Source organism: Lepidothrix coronata, unplaced genomic scaffold (assembly GCF_001604755.1).
Source record: "Lepidothrix coronata isolate B3197 unplaced genomic scaffold, Lepidothrix_coronata-1.0 Scaffold0, whole genome shotgun sequence".
NCBI lineage: Eukaryota > Metazoa > Chordata > Aves > Passeriformes > Pipridae > Lepidothrix > Lepidothrix coronata.
The window spans coordinates 2800888-2828591 of record NW_016690180.1 but is presented as its reverse complement, the minus strand read 5'-3'; the positions used below and the strand labels follow the sequence as shown (position 1 = coordinate 2828591).

At 35.3% G+C, this 27704-nt stretch overlaps 1 long non-coding RNA gene across 3 annotated transcripts; it reads left to right on the top strand.

Moving 5' to 3' along the window:
• Positions 1–496: 496 nt before the first annotated feature.
• LOC108492449 lies at positions 497–19068 on the top strand. Of its 3 annotated transcripts, none has more exons than XR_001873109.1 (6): positions 497–597; positions 4292–4490; positions 5043–5165; positions 14686–14817; positions 16786–16972; positions 17672–19068. It is a non-coding gene; the product is annotated as an uncharacterized LOC108492449 (long non-coding RNA). The 3 variants fall into 3 exon arrangements; XR_001873112.1 differs by having other exon boundaries at positions 503–597; positions 4301–4490; XR_001873111.1 differs by lacking the exon at positions 14686–14817.
• Positions 19069–27704: the final 8636 nt, after the last annotated feature.

Here is a 27704-nt window from a genome sequence, read left to right as displayed (position 1 = left end):
CTAAGAACAGACTGTTTGTAGACACGTTTAATAACAATTTATTAAAACTTCATTATTGAACCCTCATGTACTTTGGGTATGTCAATTACGTGATGATTATTCTTATATTTCAGAGTTGTTTATTTATTTTATTTTTTCAAGCAATTCTTACAACTTGCTATTTTTCTATATCAAATTGCTCTACTCATCTTCCTAAAGGTCCCAGGTTTTGTAAATTGATTTATGTGGTAACCTTGAAACAAGGAGAGACATAAATAGACCGTTCCATTTTAATGAATGGCTTGTCAGGTACTGCTTGACTACTTCAGTGGCCAGAAACTCTCTTCCTCCAGCACCGTTTAGAAGCGCAAGGCTTCAGGCTCTTGGTCACATCTGTCTCTAGCCTCATTTAATATTCAACAGCTGTCAGGAACAGCATTGGTTTGAAGGACTCATTTGATTAGTAACACCTGTGATATTTCCAAACCCCTCTCTTAAAGTTGCTTTTAACATTTTAGATTCAAGGAGGAAGACCTGGCATGGCTTGGAGATATTGGAACTTGCTGAGTGCGTGCTGTCAGCTCTCTGGGTCAGAAATGCATGAGGAACTCTGTTAATGTAAGCATGGGAAGAACTTATCCAGGTCCTTCAAAGACAAATGTCTCCTTATCTGCTTGATAATTCCTGAAATATGGCTGCATTCTTTTCTTCAGCCTTTTCATTTATTATGCCATTCTCCTGGTGACTTGGCTCCCAGAAGGAAGTTGCATGTTGTGAGTGGCTCTGGAGAGCAGCTCCATAAAGCTTAATCATTCCCTGAGAACCACTCTCCTCAAGTAATGCAGTGAGACTTTGAATCGCTTAAAAATCCAGATTTGAGCTGAGTGTCATCAATAATCATGGATTCATTTCCTATCGCTGTTTTTGTGGGTGTGCGTGTTGGGGCTAGGTGTTTGTTTGTTTGGGGGGTTTTGTGTGGGTTTTGTTGTTGCTGTTGTTGGGTTTTTTTAGGGGTTGCTTGGGGCTTTCATTTCTCCCTGCAAAAGCTAAAGGTTACAGTGCTTGTTATACCCTGCTGTAGAAGGCAGTGGTAGAACTCTGGCTGCAGCATCTGAGCATTTCAGAAAATAGTACCTAAATATGAATTAGAATTATTTCTAGTTTTCAGTCTTGTTCTTGATGGAAATCATTGTTAAAATAAAACACAAAAAACTTGGAATCCTTGCACACATCAGTATTGCTGTCCTGCACTTACTGGTTCATTCTTAACCTTGTGGTTGTTGGTGCATGAAATGTTCCTGAGCCCCTTTTTGACAATCATAATTTGTTTGCTTCTCTTTCTGTATCATTTGAGTATCTGAATTTTTAGTCAACACTGTTGTTTCCAGGGTCATCTGTCTGGCAGACTTGATCTGAAAAGAATATTGAAATTATTCGCATGTCGCACAATTGTCTGTAATGTCTACTCTTTTTTTCCGAAACATTCTGAAAATATGAGCTGCATGCATACAAAAACTATTAAATGCAGATACAGAGAGAATATAGAGAGTTGTCACTAAAATAAATAAAATCAAATAAACTCCTGTCATCAGAGAAAAGTGAGCTGAGTTTTAGTATCCTGGAACGTGGTCCCTAATAACAAATTGCACTTATTAGTCAGGTTTTCATGAGTTGTTTTTAGAGTGTCATACACGGTCAAGTGATCCCTGTATTTTATTTTCATTATTATTGTAGTTTTTGCTATTATTATTTTAGTGTGAGTCCACTCTAGCAGATTTTGTATGCCCATACCTACAGTTAGTTTTAGCTGGAGTCCTACTTTGTTTTAAAGTAGACATTAAATTCAGACAAATACACATAGTTGTGGCAGTGAAGAAGTTCTTCAATTGCACAGAAATGGATTCTGAAATGGAGAAGCTGGATTTAATAAAATGACCGTTGCTTGGAAAATAAGCAGCGGTTATTCATAAAGAAATTTCTCAGAGCTGTAGTTCTGAGACAATAATTGACAATAACTATATCTTTTGTAAATCAGAGTATCTCCATTTTAGTCATTATGTAGCATCGACTGTCACCAGTGGTAGCAACATAGAATCATAGAATCACAGAGTCATTAAGACTGGAAAAGACCTCTAAGATCATCAAGACCAACCATTAATGTAATTCTGCCATCTTCACCACTAAACCATATCCCCAAGTGCCTCATCTACCCATTTTTTAGTACTTACAGGGATAGTTATTCCACCACTTCCCTGAGATCTTTGTTCCAATGCCCGATCACCCTTTCAGCAAAAAATTTTTTCTAATATCTAATCTATACCTCCCCTGAAACAATATGAGGCCATTTTGTCTGGTCCTGTCTCTTGTTACATCAGAGAAGAGACACCAAGCTTTCTACAACCTCCTTTCAGGTTGTAGATAATAGGGTCCCCTCTGAGTCTCTTTCTCTTCAGGCTAAACACACCCAGCTCCCTCAGCCACCCTTCGTAAGACTTGTTCTCTAGTCCTTTCACTAGCTTCACTGCCCTTGGTCTTAAACATCACCTAAAGTATGTTATAATACATAATTATACTTTGATACTGCATCAGCAGTGTGTAAAGAATTCCTTAGGGTATATTTGCCTAGGCCTCTCACACACAGGCACAAAAAATTCACCATATGCACACGTAAAAGCATTTATATGCATGATAAATCAAGTCTAAAGGCCAGAGTGAACCAACTGAATTTTTAAGAGGAACCCAGAACTTATGCATTTACAGAATTCCCTTCACAAGTGTTTCATGCATGCAAGTTAGAAGTTATTTGACCAAATCTGATCCAATAGAGTTAATGGAAGGTATCCTAAATAAACTGAGGTACTGGTGTGATGTGTCCCAGTGGTTGTTGATGCAACTGTCTACAGTGGGCTTGCATGCATATTGGATGGTGTTTTCACATCTGCCTACATGTCTGCTCAAGTGATCTGTTGGGTAATGAGAAATGTCTCTAAGGACAGCTGAAATGTGTCTAATAAGAACAAGTGTAGAAGGTTTTACTCAGGTAAATGCTTATTTTTCCTTCAATAGAAGTTCTTATCTACATGAAGTCCGAAGAATTTGCCTAAAAAATAATTGGCAGACGTATCCCAGAAATGTGACTAAGATATTGCATGTAATTTTGATGATATATAATAAATAAAAAAGACAGAAAAAAAAACAGTATGAATAAATTTAATCTTTTGTGCATGGCTCTTGAGTTCCTAACTCTAATGGTTTATTTGCAATTCCTGCTAGGCTGATGCATTGCTACTATATTATTTTTGTTAAAATGTGTGGCTTATAATGCTGTTACTGATATCTCCCTTTTTGCATTCAGCAAAAGGGATGCGCTTGCTCAAAGCTTCACTGGCATTGGGCATATTATGTTAGTCACTTGGGAAGTATTTCATGCACTCATAACACTTTATCAGCACGAAAGGAAGTACAGAGAATCAAAACAAAAGATTTCACACAGAGCAATAGAAAACAAGACGTGTGCTGTAGAATATTCATGAAAGGCTTGCAGTAGAGCCAAGAGCTATCTGAAGATAGAAGGTATTGTGATAGCATACACATTTCTCAGTCTTTAAAACTGCATAAGCCCTCAGGTACAATTATTCATAGTCTTGCACAGTCTCATTTAGTAGTCTTGAAGTATTAAACACTTGTTTATAGAAGACAGAACTCCCTGGACTTCATTGATTGTTCTTCTGATGCCTTGAGGACAGTGCTAACCATTTACATTAGTAATACTTGCAACTCTGTAAAAGACAGCTGCATATTTTCTGTGACACACAGCTGTAGGAAACAAAATATCATTGATGAAAACAAGTTAGAAGAACTAAGAGTTTATTGTAGCCCATGTGATGGCTTCAGCTTTGATTCAGCAGTGTTTGAGGCACAGGAGAACAATTTATAAGCTTTAGCAGAGCCAAATTGCAATGGTGCAAATTGGTGTAGGAGTCTTTTACGTGTCTTATTTCATTGACATCTAAAGTAAATAAAAATGAAAAAAGATAGGAGGGGATTATAACAAAATACACATGCTAATATTCACTTACTAAATTCTGCTTAAAGTCTTGTAATCTCAAAGCTAATTTAATCCAATCACTTTTTAACTATACTGTCTTGTTCCAGTTTTCAAATACAATGACTTTTTAATATAACTTTCACTGTTCTGTATCCAAAGTTGGATTTACTCATGTAGTTTGTTCAATCAGAACCAACATATTTTATAATTAAGCCTCACACCTGCACAGTCTCTATATTAAAGTATTAATAAGTCTATTTTAAGCTTTCACAGAATCATTTAAGATGGAAAAAAACCTCGAAGAGCATCGAGTCCAATCTTTGACTGACTGATCACCACCCTGTCAACTAAACCACAGAACTAAGTGCTGTGTCCAGTCATTTCTTGAACACCTCCATAGACAAAAGCTGGCTGGGAGTTGCTGATCATGCTCATGGGCAGACTGGGTATCATTTAGAAGGTGGTGAGTGTTTGTATTTTGCATCACTTGTTTCTCAGGTTTTGTTCATATCTCTCTCTTTTTTTTATTATTTATTATTAGCATTATTAGTATGTCTTCTTTGTTTCAGTTATTAAATTTTTCTTATCTCAACCCATGAGTTTTACTTTTTCTTTCTGATTCTCCTGCCCATCCCATTAAGGGGATTGCCCAGGAGGTGGAGGACTGAATGAGCAGCTGTGTGGTTCTATAGTGCCAGGAGCTCCCTTTAACATATGCAGCCATGCAAAACTTTCTCCATGGGAAAACAATCTTGTGGTGCAGAGTATATAATTCTACATCTGATAAATTGAGTGTCCTCTTTTTTTGCTTCAACTTAGTATTGGCCTCCATCGTAAGCTTAAAAGTAATTAGTTTTTAGACGTTAACAATAATATAGATTTTTCCTTGTATTAAGTGTTGCTCAGGGGAGGAATTGTCTCCTTTTATCCTATTCCACCCTCAATAAGCCAGTTAGCAATAGGTGAGATATAGTAGGTGAGCAAGCTGACCTGAGATTCATTGCGTTTCCACCAGTGTGAACACCATGCAAATCCTGATGCAGATTGGCCTCACTGATTTTTGCTGTTGACAAAGTGAGAGAAGACGCATGTCATAAGAGACCTGAGCTGCTCTGAGGAAGCTGAAATGCATTTGAGGGTGAGTTGAACCACTCTGCAAGCTCCACTGGTGGAGTGAACAGTTCTAGGACCTGGATATATTGAATAGTTCTGGGATGACTATAGGGAGTGTTCAGAGAAAACACAATCAGCTGTGTGTAGACACCTAACTTCAGGTCTCTTAATTTGAAGCAGTCACATCCACATCTAAAACCTTTTTGTGGGCCAAAAAAAGGCAAATGCAAAGAGCAAGGATGAATTTATAAGAGAATGAGGCTGCAGAGAATTTTCAGATCTTTTTCCTAAGAGGGACAGGGCAAATTTCTTGGTGTGTGAACCTTCTTTTCTCCTGAAGCCCAGTAGAAAAGCTGATGCAACAACAACAAACATTTGCCGGCTAAACAGATAATTAAGCTAATATAGCTGTTTCAATAGCAAGGAAGATATATCCAAACATAAACAAATCAACAGGAATTTCTGACATTTTTAAATCAAGGAAATACTGACTAAGAGGATGGAAAGACTGAGGGAACTGAAGCATTCCCCAACAGGCTAACACTAGTCCAAGAGGTTGCTACTGTAAATACGTTTGCCTAAACTGACTGTTTGCTTACAGATTAAGAAACTTAATGTGTTGTCCTTACTAAGTTGAAGTTTGAACATTTCTACTGTCAAAATGGTTATACTTTATAAATATTTTTTTTAAGCTCTCATTTTTAGATAACTTTCTCCTGCCTGCTGGTCAAGGGCTTGCAGAAAGGCCTAATGTCAAACGTCCTTCTTAATTGACAGTATTTTCTCACTGCCTCACCATCCAGTATAAAATGTTATGTACAGGAACTGCTGATTCTTAACCACAAGCTCTACACATTGGTGTAAACTTCCCATTTTTCATCTCCATGGGCTGCTTTACAGAGCAGGAATAGGATTTTTTTATGACAGCCAAAAAAGTCATGGGATGGTGTGGGAAATACTCGTAAATGCAGTCAACCAGTTAAATACAAAAACAATTGTACGTGCACTTTGTCAGATTTGAAAAAAAAATAGTATAAACATTTGTGTGTACTTTTGCACACTGATCATCGTGCCATTTTTCCTGTTTGATTGCTCATTTGCTTTCCCTAGTTTTACACGTCAGCTTTGGACTAGAGGAGAATATGTATGTTTTCTGAAGCAGTTTGATAAGTCTACAAGAACCTATGGAAGGTTAAGTTCTCACAATTTCTACACTTGCCACTAGTGAGTCAAAGGTTGATCCCAAGCAGCATATCACTTAAAAATCAGAACAGAAAGCTGCTGATATGCTTTTTCTTTGAAAACCACAGTCCAAAAATGTGCTTTTAAGTGGAACTAGGCTCTATTTAAAACTTGAAACCTGGTTTGTGGTTGACTGTACTGGTCTCTAAATGCCTGTGTGGTAAATGCCTCCTAGTAAAAATTGCTGTGTTGCTTATGTTGTAATTTGATCCTTAAGTGGGTTACACAAAAAAAAAAAAATATGGCTGAGAAAGAAAATGCATCTCTAATGATAACAAGATACTATCACAACTCTTTAGCACTGACCCACTTCATCTATGTCCCTTCTAGCAGGAAGAGAGAATTGGAAAAAATATTTTAGAGAAATAAAACAAATAAGCGCTGTAGAAATTGTATAACAGGAGAAAAGTAGTCTTTAAAGGAGACAAAAGGAAGTCAGAAAGTTGAGTCAGAATAGAAACCAGGATTAATACTCTCTGTGGCACTAATCTTATGTTCAGGATATATCTTATAATTATGAAGGATTTGGGTTAAAAGAAAACTTTAAGGAAGGAAAAAAAGCTATAATATTGGGAGAGAAGGAAAAGATTAAGTTGTTCACCTCAAAGAAGAAAAAACTCAGTATGCAAACACCTTTGTAGGTACGTAAAAATGTTCATTTAATTTTAGCATAAAATATCTGAGTATTTTTTCAATTTTTTTTAATGGGCTCTTTAGGGAACAGAGCAAACAGTGTAATGGGGAGATTTATGACAAGTGTTACTACACTTGCAAATATTTATTGATTAAACATGGAACTTGCAAATATACAACCAATCATCAGTTACAGAAATAAAAATTCAGTTACCTTGTACGATTTACCCTGTAGCCAGTCTACCTATATTATACACTGTATCCTTTCTCCATGATCTTGAAATATCAGTGTTTTTGTAATTGGAAACTATAATTCACACCTAGGAAATGCCCTTATCATTGATGCATCTATCATGCAAGATTGTTTTTCAAAAGAAAAAAATTAATAATGCAAGACCCCTGCTTTCCCTCAATACAAAAACCTGTCAACCTTTGCACAGATAAAACTCTGCTTTTAGGTGTTCACTGTTTTTAAGGATTTCACCTTTACAGAAATAGAAACAGTAACAGAAAAGAGAGATCAAGATAATGTAGTAAATAAAATCTACAAGGTTTTATTTATGCTTGCTAATGCCATATTTTTGTTTAAAATATTTAATGAGCTTGTGTTTATCTTAGTAACACAGTCTATGAAATTTTTTTAGTGCTTGTGAATAATAAAATAATATATGTTGTAGAATGGTGGTTCCCAAACAGTGATCATCACCAGTGACCAAGAGTTATGTCCCAAAACCATGTCTCCCCTTACGGTTTTATGGTTTAAAGGTTTATTGACAAGAATGTGTTTGGACACTGAAAAATGTTTATGGTAGTTATGATTGAGAAATTTATAAAATATGATTTGGGATGATTTATTCACCCTACAATCTTGTAATGTGTGTTGGAATCGTAACAAACACCCTACTTTCAAGTTGTTTTCAAATCTGGTCCTTGATTTTTAAATTTTTTTTCTTCAAAAAAGGTCTTAAAGGTCTGAAATCTGAGAAATACATACTAGGAATTTCCTATGAAACTGTATGGATTGACCTTTATCAAAATATCAACACTTAATATTTTTCATATGTCAAACAATCTAGCTGTCTCATCTAATAGGATCTTGTGTGGCAATTTGTACAAGATACAGGTACAATAAAAATGAGACTTAGGAATGAAAAGGTTGTCAATATAAATTACAGCATTATTGAATTCCAGTGTACCCAGCTGCTAAAATATCATAAAGTTATAGACTAATAAACTGAGAATGATACATAAGATCTCATAGATCTTAACTTTCAAAGAGGCAAAAAAAAAGACAGAAAACAGTTGTTATATGTATATTCTTCATATACTGTGTTTTTTCCAGAAACTGTGTGCATTACTTTACCTACTTGTTACCAATCAGAGAACACCACTCTAAAAATATTAACTTATTTGTTTAATTTCTTTTTATAGTTAGACAGTTCTAATTGGAATTGTTTACTTGTCTGCAGGGTTGGGGTGGTTTTTAGGATTTCATCACAAAAACAAGTAAAAGACAGTCATAAGTGATATATGTGTTTACAATAACTGTTGGTATTATGCTATTGAAAGCAAAATATTCACCTTGTGTACTTGGCAAATTATACATTTTCAATGTCCTTTCCCTGATCTGCAAATGACAGAAAATCTGATGGTGTTATCCAAAAGCAAAAGTGAGAAAACACTGGCTTCACTGGTGAATGTCAATGCTGAATGTTTAACCTGGAGAATATAAAGAAATGAAAAAATCAGTGCTTCATCATGAGGTGGAGACCCATGACATTAAGAAAGGTGAAGACTTGATGTTTGCACTGGGCAGAATGTATCAGGGAGGCCAGGAAACAGTGGAATACAAAAAGGTGGTGTGATGTGTTTTCTTGAAATGTTGCAGGATTAGACTGTAAGGATATGAAATGCACAGGGAAATAAAGCCTCAGATCAATACCAAGCTGTATCACTTGATGGACCAAAGCAAAAATATCTTCAGACACCAAACCTATGTACCTTGCTGAGCTCAGATAGAGAAAAAAACCCAGCTTCCAGAAAATATGCTTTTTCTATCATCTTCTCAGGAAGCCTTTTCGGAAAGGTCCGCTATTTGAAGTAACTATTGCAGTAGAGTTTCTGATCCAGAAACGGACTGAACCTTCAATACAGAAAATCAAGAATCTGGTGAGCATCCTTTTAAGACTTTCAGTGTTGAAGCCATACATGCACACCAGAAATTAGATTAATGAGAAAAAAATAACTACCAGGAACTCCCGAAAGGAATTAGAAAATCTGTGCAGGGCTTGTGCCAACCTGTAGAAATCAGTAATGCAAACAGAACAGTTCTTTGTGATTTTTCAACCTCACAGACTAGAGATGCTATTCAATACCTCACTGATGAGTAGGAGGAATTTCAGAGAACATCTGAAGGAGATTTGTGTCTCACCAGTTTTCTAATGAAAATGGATGAGAAACTTGCAAGTTTTCACAAACTTCTCTTGAGTCTCTGCCAGTTTTCAGAACACAGCACTACAGTAATTGCACTGAGCACTGAGATTGATGTCAGGATTAAAGGTTATGAGCTATGAGGGCAGGCTGAGAGTTTAGATCCATAAGGTCTGAGAACGAAGCCTGTTGAAATGCCGCATTGAATGCTAACTTGAAGCTTTGGGAGGGGGACTTGTTTTTTTCCAGTATAACTGTGCTAATTGCACAAGTGGGTGTGAATAGCAATTACAGGAAAAGCAATTTAGGATAGGTATCAGAAATCACTTTTTCCATGCAGATAGTCTGTAGGTATGAACTGTTACAAGGATGGAGAAAAAATAGAATCACTAAAAAAACCCAACTCACACACAAAACTGATGTCATACAGAACTGGACTATTGCTTATTCATTAGCTATGGATGTGGGGCCAATTGTTGTTCTTAGCCAAGTTGGCTGTATATTGCTTTAGCAGTTCTGAGCAGAATTAAACCTGTTCTGACTAACTGGGGATTTATCCCACATGGGAGAAATCTCTGAGCAGTGTAAAGCTGTCATTGCAATAACCTGGCAAAGGAAATACTTATTGGAAATGTACTGGGGCAGGAAGGACTATGCTTGGAACATACCATGCTCCAGTCATCCCTGCCAATATAATTGCCTCTAAGGGGTTCTACCATCTGGTGCAAGCTACAGAAAGCCTGAGGCTATTTTAACTCATACTGGGATTTAACCTATGAGCAGGAGAGCACTTAACTGGCTTTAAGCCCGTTTTACCTTCTATTCTACATTAAGCAGAGTATTTCTGTAATTATGAAATCTACTTAAAATTCATTGAAGTTCAATTAGTTAATATTGACTAGATTCTGACATAGGTGGGAAATAGATCTTGGAACTGAATGAACTTCTGTGTTCTCTGTTTTTCATGCAGATACTCTTAATAAGAAGAAAAACAGGCAAATGTCAAATGCACAAGTAAAATGTTCTCAGAACAGGTTATTTTTTTTTCTGAATGTTTCCATTAAGTCAATTAGAAAGTTTAACTTGCTGAAACACATCCAAGCGTAATGACAGAAATACCTAAATAAATAGAAGGTGTACATATGCAATTCAATAGGAATGATATATAGATACAGACCTGTCATCACTCCCTCACTACATAATTTTATCTATTCCACACCTGTGGAATGTGGTAGCAGTGAAAGAGATAGCCAGGTTTAATGTTACAGCTGTACATATCTGTGTCCTTTGGAACCCTTTTTTTAAATTCATTCATTATTCTTCAATCAATGCTCTTGCAAGTCTCCTATACTGTCAATTTATCATGACAGTATATTCCAATTCTGTTCTATGCAAAAAGAGTCACTGTGGACACTCAAGCACATCTTATTGAAAGTCAGACATCACCTAAAAATAATATAACTATAGTTCATAATCATAATAGCATTTGGTTTATTTCCAGTTATAAACAAACCTTTATTCTTTTCCTGCTTTTAATGGATGAAGAGATAAGTAGCTGTGGAATGATATTGAGGCTTTTTTCCTTTGGCTTATTATTACTTCTAAGGTGGATTTTTTTCTTATTTCAGCCATATCACACTCATGAGACATGGGGTTTGTGTGTTGTTTGTATTTTTTTTTGTTTGTTTTGGTTTTGTTTGTTTTGGTGGTTTTGTTTGTGTTTGTTTTGGTTTTTTGTTTTGGGTTTTTTCTGGGGATGGGTAAAACATTGTGGAGTAACCATCATCTTGGTTTCCATGATTTCTTGTGACTGCTGGAGCTTGATTGCCTTAATGCCCCTTGTTGTTACTATGAACTGACCACTGCAGCTAAACTGTACAACCGCTCAAGAAGTAGATACTTGGACAATGAATCATACTTTTCAGAATGCCTTGGTACCACTGTTATCTCATAGCTGCAATTGGAATTTGTATTGTTAATGATTATTAGTGTCATTGTGTTGCCAGTAAGCTCATTGATTAGAAGGCAAAATCTGTATACATGCATTGTGGAGCTTATACAGGCACCATCCCAATCAGGATAGTTCAGAGATTTTTTACCCTTGCAGGAAACAGATCTTCAGAGCTGCTCATGTGACTCATACTTACAGTCCTTTGGCAAAAGTAGTTTTCTTAGTTTACTTTAAAGTATTGCAATTTTTTCTTACACACAATTTTCCACAAGAAGCAATGACTATATATGAATGTAAAAAGAGTAAACTAACAGTGAATATACTGAGAAGAGGCTCAACTTTAACAAATGGAGCTTTTTCAGATGTTATAAAAAATGTAAAATAAAAATGAGACTTGCATGCTACAATGTAATTAATCTTTTTAAACATTCATGTGTCCTCTCATGCCATTTTTATCATAATGGGCACATCTTTTATTAGAATAAATGAGCATAAAACTGCAGTTATTGGAAAGATTTTTTTCCCAAGTAAGTCTAATCCAATTTAAGAACAGAAACTGTCTTAAATTAAGCAGAATAGGCAATAGATTGTGCCATTGGGAACTGTAAAAACATCAAGATTTAATTAAGACTAAAAAGTATTGTTACAGATTTTAGCAAGAGTATAATAGAAGCTCAGAGGTGCAGATGCATTTTTTGAGCCTGAGCAATACCTACAGTACCAGTATCAAATTCTAGTGAGCAACAAAAATGTGTCAATGAGATACATAGGTATATTTATTGACCTCATCTGTTTATTGACTTACTACTCATGAAGTTTGATAAGGCAATCACTAAATTCATAAAAGCAGTATCGAGCCTATAAAATATGGACTTCCTCTCTAGAAAACAGATAAGGCAGAATAACTGTTTAGAATGGTGATCCACTCGTTAAATAACTGTAAAAAGGAGAAGGACAGAAGAAGAGACAAATAGCAAAGAGAAAATGAGTATTAAATAAAAAATTAACATTGCTGATAGGTTATCAATTGACTGATAGTCAGGTTTGTCCAGTAAACACTCATGAGTTGTTATGATCAGCTGAGGCTAGTGGTTGAAGGTTGTGTCCTCTTTTCACCCCATAGAAAAGGAAATTAGAAAATGGTCATTATAAATTCACATAACAGTGTACAGCGTGATATGTGCTTTTACATTCAGACAAGTCATTAGCATTGTAAGTCTATTGGCATGACATGTTGTAAAAACATTGCCAAAGTCAACAAACAGCATAGTGAGTGCCTGTCAAATACCAAATCACTTCTGCTCCCAGAAGTATTCTCAGGTTCTTATCCCATGAGTTCATTTTGCATCATTGCCCATATATGGTCCAGTAGCAGTTTGCTACATATTATTTTGGACCGGTTGGGCTGCCTAATACCTTCTTTCACAGGATTACTTTGCTTCCCACAAGCAGCATTTTATTATGATTTGCAATATTTAGAGGAATGAAAATTCCTCTCAAATAATTGGCAATGTAAACAGAACATAAAAATCAACATGATTACATTTATGAATGTTGAAACTTAATTGTCTTCTTTACATTATCCCATAGAATGTCATTTTTAGATAGGGTTACTCTCAGCCAATTCACAGTTTCTCATACATTGTACCATTGCCAAGCATTCACTGATATACACATTCTGAGCAACTTTTGGGAATTCAGAAGTAATACTCTTAATGCACAATTGCAAATGAAAAAAATTAAATGATTTTAACTCACAGAAATGAATCCTAAGTAGGGCTAAACAAACAGTATGTTTGCTGATACTTATCAAAAACCATAGTTGGGTAGAACGGAAAGTGATTTTTTTGCTATCATTTCAATTAATCTGATTTTTGAATTGCTGAATTTTGAGCTCTCCTATATGAGGGGAAATTTCATAAAAGCAATTTCAAATACACTTCTGGAAGATTTCACTTGAAATCATTTTTTCGTGCTGTTATTTGTGGGGGGAAAAGCCCTCAGTTCAATGAACTGAAAATTAGTTTGTGAACATTTTCCTGTTATCAAAACTTTCAGTTTTTTCCCACTGAAATCTCTTTCAAATTACATTCTAGTTTTTCGTATTATTTTATATTCTTTTCCCCAATTTCAACCTTCTCTATTAATAGATATATTCTAGCTATTTGTGATTTCATTCTCCTCAGTTTGTCTACGTTTAACAAAATCAAAGAAGGGATATCAATATAAACAATTACACAGGGTGTGCAAATGTTTTGTACTCTAGAAGTAGCACGGAGGCATTCAGACAACCATCCAAACATCTGTTGTCTTCTCATGGTTTTGTGCAGTGCACACATACTGGTTTCAGAGTGGACACTGAAGTAAGGTTAGTTAGACTCTGCAAAACTGAATTAACAAACATGCTTTTAGAGAGGTTAATTTAGTTAGACAGAGGACCAGACATATATAAATATACTGCTTTCCTTCTTCAGCCAGCTTGATCCTGGCTAATTGCAAGGACTCTGTACAGCGTATTTCATCATGATGCCCAAAAGTGGCAAATCAGGATTTCTTTTTCACTTCCATGTACATTAAGTTTCTTTCCCACATACACCTTTCATCTGCTTCTCAGTACATTCATGTTGTTTTTAAAAAGTAATTGGTCCCAAGACTGATTTTGTGGTCAAAAAGCACATTTTGCAATGCAGCAGTTCTTTCTGCAGCACAAGAAACACTGTATATATCAGAAAACAGAACTCAGCTTAATCATCACCTGACTTTCATTTTGTGGCATTTTATATAGAGAGAAAATGGATCTTTAAATTTATAAATTTTAAGAAGGAGGAACTAAGACTCTCATTAATGAGTCCAGCATAAGTAATCTCACATCATGTGACGGTGCAGTATTAAAATTCAAGTTATTTGTGTCTAATTCCTTGCTTTTTTATGTTAAGAACTCGATATCATTGCAAATCTGAGCGCTTTTTCTCCAAATGATTCAGTAAGATATATTTACTTTATTATACAATTGAAGTAATTTAACTTTGCACGATGCATATATGGTACAATTAGACAATGTCATGTATTATTTCCACTTACATATTAATTCATCATCAGCTTCAAGTTTTCTTAAGGAATCACCACAAGAAGTTTTTAAAGTCCCTTCTCAAATATTCTGTGCCTGTAATCCCATAATAATTTCTTTTGGCACCATAGTAGAGTGCCAAAAAATTGCAAATTTCATACTAATTGGTTTTATGTCAATGTCATCTGCCTGTTCAACTAAGCAGTCTGCTATTTTTGTCAGGATCCTTCTGGGGAATGGTATTTATGGAATCGGAAGGGTTCTCCCTTATGGCTGTATCATAAGCACAGGTTAGAAGAGATCACACAGCCCCTGTGCACTTCTGAAGCGTGCTTAGACCCTTACTTGTCCCAGGTACGGTTTTCCTTTGTGTTTTTATAGATCTTCCCCCAAACACAGAATGTTGCACTACCTGTTCTTACCAAATCACACCTGCAGCTATTCTCTTGTCTCATTTTCAAAAATCCCTTATCTGTTAGTGAATAGCTATCTTATTTTGCCTTATCTATCACATAATACGAAAGCTGGCAAAACTGTTTGTTAAGGTGTTTTTCTGTCACTGAGCAAAGACCAGTGAAAGGGATCAGGAAAATTCTACTATAATTCCACAATGCTGCTGAACACGATGTGTTTACTATACTGACAAACCGTCAGTGTATTCATCCAAGCGAATGCAAGATTTGTTTGACTAGCTTCTCTGTCCTTTGCTTACTTTAACCTAAATATTTAATGTTCTGGGATTTGTAGATATGGGGCTCAGTGCCAAGTTTAGCAATGCCAAAACTGTGGATAAGAATTATTACAAAGCCATGGAGAGCTCTGTATATAAAACAATGTCAGGATCAGTTTCAGTAATCAATGAATTTTTTTCTCTTTTTGCTTCAGTGCTCAGTCTGGCATCTGCTCTATCCTCTAAGAGAGGATTGTTGTTTGAAGATTATCACTATATGTTCATTGTTATTTGAAAATCTATATTGCTGCACACAATTCCGTGTTTACATGTAATTGGTTTACACTACTATCATTCTGCTTTCTCCAATTGGCTTATTTTAAATTACAAAAACTACTAGCATTCAGTGTTGTTGCTAAAAACCTGTAAATGTAAACATGCATCTAAACCAATTTTTAAAAAACACCTCCTCTTGACTCATAAAACTAATATGTTCCTATGGGATATTATAGGCTTGTACATGAAAATTGTAGAGACACTTGTCCAGGAATCATAGAAAGGAAGAAAACTCTGTCCTGCTCTCATCTCCTCATTTGCCATTTGCTTTCCACAATCTTCCCTGTGCTTTTTCATCTTCACAATTCACAGAGAAAGATGACGCAATACTTACCTAGCTTTGAAAGTACTAGTAGTTTACTAGATTTTTGTGGAACATGGACTCCTAATGCAACTTTTTCTTTCAGAAAATCTCTGAAAAGAAGAATCAAACTGTAACAGTAGAACTTAGGAGGAAATGGGAACTCTGGACTAAAATTAGCCTTCCCCAACAAAAAGCTAGATTTATAAGATAAAATATAAGTAATACATGTGCAAATATTAGTTATCTAAATGGCTTCATGTTCTGTGCTATATAATTAGATATTCCTGTCTCCTCATTCTTGGGTCTGGTGAAAATCTGAGAAGCAGTGAATACAGAAAGGCACTGTGGAAAGCTGTACTAGGAAATGACCTCTGACTGAGTCATTGTGGATTTTGGAATTTCTCCAAAACATGGATATGTGTATGCACCATTTCTGGCACTTAATCTCATTGCTACAGGAGAAAGAACAAGTCCTACTGAACTCAACAAAAAAATTTTACATTGTTAAACCTTCTTTTGCTTCCATTTCTGCTTTGGAAATATTCTAATAAGGATACCATGATTCAGGCTATGTGTGATTTTATTATTATACAGAGAAAAAAACAAACACTCATTTCCTATTTAAAAAATTCATTCAGTTATTGTACAAGAATATTGTGTTTTCTTTATTTCTTAGGTAGTTATAATCCTTGACTTACATATGAGGAAAACTGTTAGTATGTCAAGAGTATTAAAGTCATCATGGCTGTATTGTAGAAGATATGAATAGAAAAGGCCTTGTCCCAGCCTAGCTCCTTCCATTTACAAAATTGTTTTTATGATATTGGCAAAAGGAATGTAGATGATGCAGTGACATCTGAATGAATTGACAAATGCAATACTGATGAACCTTTTTAAATTTTAGCAATTTTTTAGTCAAAAGTTATCATAAAATCACAGATATTAGACCATCTATATTTATTAAAACTCTTTCAATGTCTTGACTTTGTGCAATTTTCTATTCTTTTTACAGATGTTATCATAGAAATGAAAAAAGAAAACATCTGAATCTCAGATATTGGGTAAATTCCAGATAACAATGTGCAATTCTGACCTCATTAATATTTGGAATTTTGGTCAAGTATGCATGCCATATGCCTCCACCTCCAGCATCTCACTTCAATGGAAAGAAAAAACCCATCAAGTTACCACTGGAAACAGTAAGTGATCAGTATGACATGGCTTTTGTGGTACCATGTTCCACAAGGCACCTGACTACATGATTATGCACATTCTCCAATACCTTAAGATCTCAGTTCACTGTCTAAGAAAACAGAAAATTGTTGAAGTAATTCCAGCAGTACACAAGTATTCATTACTGTAAAAAACTAGAAAGTTTATTAAGTTTGATCCCGTAGATGACAATCAAATACACTGATTAATCTTTTTTAAGTTTTACCTCTAAGTGAAAGAGGTTTTCTGCTTCAGTGAGGCCATTTTAACACTGTTACTGATTTAGCCCTTTGGTGAGTAAAATTCTTCAAATTTTCAAGAGTCTATTTATGGTCAGTTTATACCTACTTGTACTTGTGCCAGATTTTAGATAAAGTATAGTTCTCCTATGGTCCTCTTTTCCCTGGATGAATTAAATGCCTCAGTGGAGGTCAAAGAGAAGCAGCATACAAAACACATAATTATGCATAGCATGATGTCACGCCATTTTCTGTTCTTGGTACAACCAATGTCACCAGACTGAAATATCATAAAATTTTGTCTCTGATATTCAGTGAAGGATTGTCATTTACAGTGCATAACATTTTTTCTCTCCTTTCAGATTTTTGTTTGCTTGCCTTAAAAGGCAAGTCTTTACTCCTTCTTTAAGGGATGTTAATAATTTATCTTTTTTTTTTCCTCTTCAGAATTATGGAATACTCAACCTTTTGATACTTCCCCATCTCAAATGAAAAGGGCTCACATGAAGTATTATGAGAGGGATTTGTGCTCTTCTGAGTTTAATTGTATTACTGTGTCATAATTACTTATTGGTTAATGTACATCAAATTCCTCCTTTTGTCCTAGTCAGTGAACTCAAAGTCAATACGAGGCTGGAGTTGATAATAAAGAGTAGCTCATCTAGTACTGTCATCTCAGACCTCGAATTTGATGTGATTATTTTAATCCCATTGCTATTTCTTTATTCCTTAGTCACCCTCATCTTTCTGTCAAATATTTTAACTATTTAGTACTAATGACATCTTCCAACTTTGTGTCAACGGTAAAATGAGGTAACATATTTTTCCTACTTTTACGAACTTTGCTAATGAATTTGTTCAATAGAAATCATCCTACACCAGATCATTAAGAAAATGGTATGTTAATTTCTCTTAACACATTACTCAGCTTTCAATACAGCCAGCTGACTTCTGTCTCCTCTCTTCAAAGTCTTAGCTGAACCTCATTATCTCCAATCTAGTTTCCAAACTTCCCAGTATGCAGTGCTTGAGATTCAGATAAAATATAATTTTAGATAAATGAAATGTAACAGATTTTTCCAGAAAAATAAATTATCAGGATGCTGGTCTGCTATGAAATAGCCATGGTGAATACTTCACATTTTCATTCCTTGTCTTGTACGTCTCCAAAATAAAATCAGCATTTGCATGATACTACTATAGTTTGAATAGTATTTAAAACATTCAGTAGTGAAATCATAATTTTACTGTCAGTTCATTTAGTAGTGTGGCATAGAAAACATCTATATCCTCTTTCATTAATCTCATACTCATTTCTTCTCCTCTCCCCAAAGCCAAAAGGAATCATTCGACATACTCCAAAAGAACATTAAAAACGACTTACACTAACTTTTGGGCAGCCATGCTAGAAGCCAATAAGGACTTTTATTCTGACTTTTCATCTCTTTTTCTTTCATCCATTCCTAGATATTGACTTCCAGTATCTTCTTATTCTTGTCTTCCTTGCAATGAATTTCTTTTTGTACCTTCTTCCTTCTGCATGTTTTTTAACTTCTTATTATTCTATTTGTGTAGTAACAAATAGTCTGAAGTGGCTACTGAAAAAGGAATCATGACACTAAGAAATGCAAGAAGAAGAATACTTTTCTTCACTATAGATCAAGCATGAAGCTTGGTACACTGACTGTCCCCTGCAATATGAGGCTGCACCATCTATGATTTTTTATTTGGGCAGGTTTATTTTTTGATTTGGTCAAGTTTATTTGGGATAGGACAAGAAGTATTGGGTACAAATAAAAAGAGGGGAAATTTAGGTTAGATAATAGGAAGAAATTTTTTGCTTTGAGGGTGGTGAGACACTGGAACAAGTTGCCCAGGGCGATTGTGGATGCCTCAACCCTGGCAGTGTTCAAAGATAGATTGGATAAGGCCTTGAGCAACCTGGTCTAGTGGGAGGTATCCCTGTGCATGACAGGGGACTTGGGACTAGTTGATCTTTAAGGTTCATTAAAACCTCTTAATATTCTATGACTCTAATAGCTTCTCTGCCCCATTTCCAGATAGTCAAACCTCAAGTACTTAATTTCTCTTCTAAACACTTAGTACTATGATTGCAATCTATATTATAGCTCACAAATGGCATTTTAGAAATGGTGCAGTGGCTCATCTTGGATTACTTACCAGCATAGATTCAACCAAAAATTACAGCTACAGGAACAAAAATCCACCAGATATTAAACCTTCTCAGATTCACTGTATTTACAAGCATCCTTCAAGGTGTGGCCAGACGTAATATATTACTATGCTGCCTTCATTTAAAGGCATTTTAACTCAAATTATAGTTAAGCAGTAAAATGGCATAATTGTAGATCCAGATCTTCTCCAGTTTTTGCCAAAGTAATTAGAATTTGCAGGACCTTTGCAATTTTTTTATACCGGAGGAGAGTCTGTGCCTACTTGATAAACAATTTTTCTTCAAGTAGTACAGTTTTGTAACTTACCAAATTTAAAAATCACATTTTATTTTCAGTGTTGGGAGCAACATGACCATGTGCCTGATTCTGGTCACAGGTTTCTCCCAGCTTTTCCACATACTCTCATACATTCATTTTAAATGTTCTAATTTGAAAGGCTTCCTAATATGAATAATCAAGAATGTTAAAGATATTACATGAATATTGAATTGTTTTCCTGGGTTCCTGGAAGAGAGACTTGTCACAGAAAACTTTGGAACAAACTAGAATTCCAGAGTTTGAAGCCATTTAACACAGCTGAATTGAACAACTGAAATAAGACGAACACATGACAAGTATGATGGGTGTATTTTTTTGGAATGTAAGGGAATACAGTCTGCTGGTAGAAGGTTAGGGGCAGTATCACCTTTAAGTAGAGAATTAAGAAGAACTCATTTACCAAAGTATACCTAAGAATTTCTGCAGAGAAGTCAGGAAAAAACATTAGAATAACAGAATTGCTTGCACCAAAAAGCTGTTTCTAATCATATTCCCCTGATTAGGAGTTATTGAGACAGTATGATAATTTAAAACCACATGTAAAAATAAGATACTATGTTCTAGACCCAATATAGTAAGAAGGGTCTAACTGGTCTCCTATTGATCTAGGGGGTTTAATTCAGTCCTACCTCATATATCTCTGCTGAATACATATTAATCTACCGATTTATCACCTCTGTAATAGTCTTCACATCATTCAGTGAATTAATCAGGAGATGAATTAAATATTTTAATAGCATATGTCTAGTAAAGGTAGAATGATTTCCCCTTCTAATTATAATATCTAATTTTCTTTTACTATTCTTCAGCATCTGTACTGTTGTCATGTTGGGTTTTTTAAATTTAATTTTGTTTCTTGTATGTAACCTCTCCGCCTTAAAATGATCTTTTATCTCTCATGAAAACAGATGACAAGACTATTTTTCAGTTCAGAACTTTTTCATAATTACATTTTGGGCCTCAAGGGAAAAACTGTATACATTATCAAATCCCTTGGCTTTGCAACTGAATAGCTTTAACAGTCCTGCACACTGCCTGCAGCTATTGTAATTTATTTTGAATATTAGAAAATCCTCAAATTATAAGTTCTAACAAGGTAGAGTCCTGTTCAAACTGAAATTCATTACGTTTCTTAGTCCCTTGTAAATTGGTCTTGTAGATTCTTACAGTGGCTTATTTCTCCTTACAGCTACCACTAACTATTCATATTACGGTGGATCTAACAGTTTCTATTTATCAGTATAAAATCCACTGGCCATTTATCACTTACACCTGCAGAGGCATTGCAGTGCAGTCAAGGAATGCTCCTGAGCAGTGCAGCGCTTATTATGTAAGCGTGAGATGCATCCTGAAACTAAGCTCAAACTCTGTAAAAAAATCACAGAATCACGGAATGGGTCAGGTTGAGAGGGTCCACAGTGGGTCCCCTGGTCCCATCTCCTTGCTCAAACATGGTCAGCCTAGAACACACTGCACAAGGTTGCATCCAGATGGTTCTGGAATATCTCCAGTGAAGGAAACTCCACAACCTCTCTGGAAAATCTAACATTCTCAGGGATACAGAAGTGTTCTGTAGTAAGAGAAAAATGGGTTTTCCCCTCAAGTCTTTTAGGACACCCATTCATACCTAGAGGACCAAAAGTATTTTTAAATGCATCAGGTTTAACTTAACTATCCACATATTTATCTATGTCACTTACCTAGACAGAAGGTAATTATACATATAGTAATTGAAACAAACATCTCAGTAGCATTTGTTTTATTTTTTTAATTCTACCTTCATATTTTTGTTCTGACATGAAAAGGGGACTCCTGTAACTGGTTTCAAGTCAACATCTTTTACAAGTGTTACCAATGAATGCAAGAAAAAGAAACATACATCAGTACTCACATTCATTATGACACCTTCACCAACCTAAGTGCTCACTTACCTTTGACTGATAAAGGGGCTCTAACTCTGCATCTGGCATTATAACTGTATCTGGAAGTCTCCTATTGAGGTCCTTCCCTGATTGGCTTGATCTGCTTGAAAGCCTTTGATTACTTAATTATCATCTGGGATCTAAATGAAGTGAACTGTGCATTAGCTCTGGTTCTTGAGAACTTGTAATTTTTTTCTATGGCTTTTGGGCATTGGGATAGGCTCTCATATATGCAAATTTTTCATTCTGATTTTTCTTTCAATTTTTTGTTTTAATTAAGATAATCTGAGAAATAAGATTGAGATAGCAGTTGCGATCCTAAATTTTTAGTGTGAGTGCCTGATTTGAGAATGGCTCTGCACCAAAATAAGGTCTGCACTTTCTGGGCTATGTCAGCTCAGAGCTTTTCCATTTTTCTGTCTTAAATCTTGCTACAATATTCAGGAAGTCATATAGGTTGTTTGTGCAGTTGGCTATACTCAGTTCACGGAGTGAATGGAGCTGAGACCTGTAAGAATTCTGAGAGCTCTTTTTTAATTTGAAGGCATTGAAGAAATTCTGCTTGGATTGTCCAACCAGTTGCAGATTACTTCTACTTCATCCAAAATAGCTTTCAACAATCAGTTTCAAGTTTGATTGGTACTTCATGCAATTTTAAATACATCTACAAAAAGTTATTACAGTAAAACTGGTTAAGGTTTATTGAGGTTTTGCTATGTCCGTGCTTCATGACTAATAAGTGCATCATAAAATCTTGCAGTGGAGTAGAATCCTACTTACTAGTTAAAAACAATGTTTATTTTGGTATAGTGTGGAGTGGCTCACATTCTAACTGTGTATCTTTCCCTTGGCAGCCTGAGGAAATCTCTCTATATATGTTTCCAACAAATATAGAAAACAGGCCTACGTTTTCCAGTCTCTCATCATGTCCTGCATGACTTCTGTCATGCAATAAAAATACAAGATTTTATATATCTTTACATTTTCTTTCATTTCTCAGCATGAATGTGAAAAACTAAAACACGTTTTATGTTTCTTGTGCTCCCCAATATTTTGTCTAAATATTTTGGTGATACTGGCCAGAAAAGAGTCCTGAATAAAAGACTAAAAGTCCAATATATACATATCCATTAACAATCTATATATAGAGGGGATAAGAATGATTTATTGCAAATCCAGCATGCTCCTGAATACTATTCCAAAGACAAATGAAGAGTTTTAAAGTAATTAAATGTGAAAGAGAGTCTCATAGCAGTAACATGAAACAAGGAAATACAGTGTCTAGGTGACACAAAAGAGAATAAATGTCTGTTGAAATGATTTTATATAATGGCAGGATTTCTTTATGGTTTTCAAAATAAATACAGGTAATTAAGGAAAGTTTACATTTGCTTCACAATCTAATCCATGTATCTATGACACAGTAATGACAGCTACAAGCCACTACATCTGTGGTCGCTCTTACTGAGGAAAAGTTATGCATGAAAATAACTCTTAATTTAAACAGAAGCTTTTATTATTCTTTGACGGAAACCAGTAAACTGGAGCTTGAGAACAGAATTAAGAGTGAGAAAAATGCTCAAGGGTGTGAGTTTCCTTATTCTCCAGGGAATTGGAAAAACAAAAGTAAAAAGGGAAGGAAGGCACAAGGAATTATGAAATGTGGCAGACTACAAATGGGAAAAGGTGCAACTCAGAAGGGAATTTTCCCATGATGGGAAAATCTACAGATAAGGAGGTAGATGTTTCAAAGAAGAAAAACATATTTATGTAAGAACAGGAATTCCTTTTTGCACCTAGCCAGCCACTTTCAGTGAAATCAATGAGATCTGAGTCACGGTGTTTGAAACTTTAATGAGTTCAAAAAAGTTATGATTTTCTTTCTGTAGAGTGCTAAAATAATAGCTAAATGTTATATAGGGCTGAGTTTAGTCTTGATTTGAGCCTTATCAAGTGTTATTTGAGTTTTTTTAGGTCTTTCCAGTAAATTCTCTTCACCCTTCATCTCTAAGTGTAAAGTCTGGTTTTGTAGATCTTTTAGGATTTTACAGTGACAATATTTTCTTAAATCTTTGGTCTTTTTAGTTCTTGAATGTTTTGAAGAAACAAATGCATTTCTATGAAAAGATATTTAAGTCCTACCACATTAAAAAAAGACTGAGCACATTAGCTGTTCTAATGTTCTAAAGCTTATAAAAATAGTAGTGAAAATGGCTCTTATTACCTTTTAGAAGCAAAGATATTCTAATCCATGTGTTTTTCAAAAAGGTATTCTTGTGCACAGTTGCTGTTTTCAAGTCTGTAGGCTGTACTACATAATGACCTGCTATAGTGCATGTGAGCAGTATTTCAAGTTGCTTCACTCACATAAATATTCTTGCCTTGTTTTTAAGTGTTGTCTAAAAGTGACAGGTATTAATATTGTAGCACTTCTAATATTTTTTTTTTTCATTTCAGTGCAAAACACATAGTTGAAGCCTAATAATAATCACAACAGTAAATAGAATTCTATTCATTAGTTCTATAAATTTCTGTAGGTTTAGGGACAATCTATGCTTTATTATCTTTATTGTAGGAAAGAGATACAGCAGCCTCATCTAGGATTTCTGAGATAAAATCCTGAAACATTATGTAAAAATAAATTTCTCTCTCAAAATAATATATTTTCACTGAAAAAAAGAGTGATTTTTTAAAAAACTATATTAAGAAAATTCCATTCTGTCCTGTAGAGCCTAATAATACAGCGGCAATCTTAAACTTCTGAAAGAACAGTGAATAATCCCTGCTTCCCAGAGATTATATGTAATTATTTCAGGGGAGCTTGCCTTCCAAAACAAATTTTTAGTTCTTTCACCACCGCACCCACTTTTAAATGCATTTAAATTACCTAATTTCTTACCAGTATCTACATTAGATCCTAGGTACTTAAAGAGAGCATTAACTTGTACAATGACAATTTGACAAAAGTATCATCAAAAAGTAGGGGATTGAAAAAAACAAAAGTCAGATCTAATTCCCTGTTCTGATTACCACTACCCACACCACTTCTTACAGTAATGCTACTTCAGTCAGGACATTCTAGCTGCTGGAGGCAAGGATGGCCAATATAATGATGCAAGGAGCCACAATAACCCTAGTATTGCTTTCAGAAATAATGATTAGCCCTTGATTTTTGATTCCTTCAGAGAATTGATGTTTCAATTAGAGAAAGAATTCACCAGAGTTTTGGAAAATAAAAGCATAATGGAACACAAAACTTTTCAGCTTTGACCTGATTGTGTCTCTAAATCCTTGTGAAGGTAGACATAATTATCTTCACGAATGTGTGAAAAAAGTAATCTGCAAAGGGGTTTTTAGAGTCAGATGCAAAAATCACTTTGTGAAATTACACCTACTGAATATTATAGGACTCCTATAGATGAGTCATGTAATTAATTCATACATAAAGGCTTACCAGTGTGTGATCTGAATTAACTTAATGATTTTTTTCCCTACTGTTATAAACTGTGGATTCATAGTAGTTTTTTTAGTCCTATGTTGCAGTATTCTACATTAGCTGTCTTACTTATCTGAAATTTCTCATTCTAGGCTTTTTCAATGCAGTGCAAAAGTAAAATCAAAATTATACATTTAAAAAAAAGTTTGAAATAATTTTGATGTTAGTCCTATATAACTATGTCATCATGTAGCCTAAAATATTCTCTCTAAAATTAACTGTCACACTGCAGAAAATTGTTCTCTGGGTGGGCAGAAATGAATTCTATTAAAACTAATGAAAATTGCACATCTGTGGCATAAGACCATATGTCCAAAAGAGAAGCAGTATGTGGAATAACATTCTTTCAAATTTAAACCAAATCACTAAGCTCATCAGACTTGTGAGAGCTCTGAAAAAGTTTGATACTCTGAAAAGTTTTGAATCAGTACCCAAGATAAAATAGTAAGCAAATCAAATTAACTGGAGAATTAGATTATTTTAACATTGCTGGAGTCTAACACGTCCTTCATATGTGTGTGTATATATATATATATATATATTTAATTTAAAATATTCTGAAAAGGTAGCATCCAGTCTTCATAAAACAGAATGACACTCTTAAACCTAAGTCTCTGGTTTCAACACATTAGTAGGTATGTTAGGTAAATTGAATGCACATGAAATAATGGCATGTAACTGTAAAGAAGGACAGAGAACCCTTTAGTATTATCAAGATCTGTGCTTTCATTAAGGAAATGTAGTCTTGGTACAATTGAAATTGGATTTACAAGTGGAGCTGAGACATACATCTCTATTTCATTGCATTATTTTTTTTGGTTCCCTTTTCCAAACTAGAAAAACAGGAACTAGTGGAACTGGGTGAAGAACATTAATCTCCAGTCAACTGTTGCTAGTTAGTTTTTTCTTGACTATGATTTTTTCCTTGTCAAGGAAAAAACTCCAATGATATCTTTAGTATAACCATTATTTTTGTGATGATTTTGTTTAATACAAATGGTTTCTTGTCATTCTGTGGGACCTGTTCCTGGCAAGTACATTTATATTACAAAAATATTATTCTTCCTACCATATCTTCTTCATTCTCTCTTGCTCCAAGATTAACTCAGAAGTCTTTGAAATGGCCAAAGAACTGTTTTATCTAGATAAAGAGACAGACTTAGGCCCTACGACTGGACCTTGAATTAACTTCTGGACTTATGAGGAAGAAATTTACAACTCCTAGAGATTAATTTTGGTCTAAGATGACTTGCAAAATTAATGAAAAATGGTATATTTTTTCACAGTTATATAAATACGTTCATCCTCATGGAGTGAGATGATCTTTTTAAGGAACTTGGGGGGACAACCTAAGCATTCCAAAATCTACCACAGACCTTTTCTGCTCACAGTATCAAAAGCCTTGGTGAGGTCAACAAAGGTTACATAGAGACCTTTGTTCTGTTCCCTACACTTCTCTTGCAACTGTCTGAGAACAAATACCATGTCTGTGGTACTCCTGTTGGCTCTGAAACCACATTGGCTTTCAGGTAGAAATCCTTCTGCTATAGTGGGTATTAGTCTGTTCAAGAGTATTCTTGCCAAGATTTTGCCAGCAATGGAGAGCAGAGTAATACCGCGGTAATTTGAACAGTCTGATTTAGTTCCTTTCTTCTTATATAAGGTGATGATGACTGCATATCGAAGGTCTGGTGGTAGTTCTCCTAGTTCCCAACAGCGCAGGATGAACTCGTGAAATTTAGCATGGAGTACAAGGCCCCCATGTTTCCAGACTTCAGGTGGAATTCCATTAGATATGGCAATGCACTTTTTGAGCCCTTTCTAATAACTAATGGTGTGAAACAAGGCTGCGTTCTCGCACCAACTCTATTCACAGTATTTTTCAGCATGATGTTCCAAAGGGCCACAGCAGACCTCGATGATCAGGACGGTATCTACATTTGATACCATATTGATGGAAGCCTTTTCATCCTAAGGCGACTGAAGGCCCACACTAAGACCTTAAACCATCTCTTGTCCGGGAGCTGCTCTATGCCGCTCTATGCCCTTGTGGCCCACACAGAGGCAGCTCTGCAGCGTTTAACATCCTGCTTTGCAGATGCTGCTGAGCTCTTTGGGCTGGAAGTCAGCTTAAAGAAGACTGAAGTTCTCTATCAACCAGCACCTCAGGAAGTCTTCCATCATCCCCATATCACCATTGGAGAATCAGAGCTCAAATCAGTTCAGCAGTTTAATTACCTAGGCAGCCTCATCTCCTCGGATGGTAAGATTGGTGGAGAGATAGACAACAGGTTAGCAAAGGCATATAGTGCCTTTGGAAAGCTTCGTAAAAGAGTTTGGCGAAATAAACACTTGAAGAAAAGTACCAAAATCAGTGTTTACAAAGCCATAGTGCTGTCTACTCTCTTATATGGATCTGAATCATGGGTCATCTACCACCACCACCTGCATCTCCTAGAACACTTCCATCAACGCTGTCTCCATACAATCCTAAACATCCACTGGTCAGATTATGTGACTAATACATCTGTTCTAGAACAAGCAGCAGT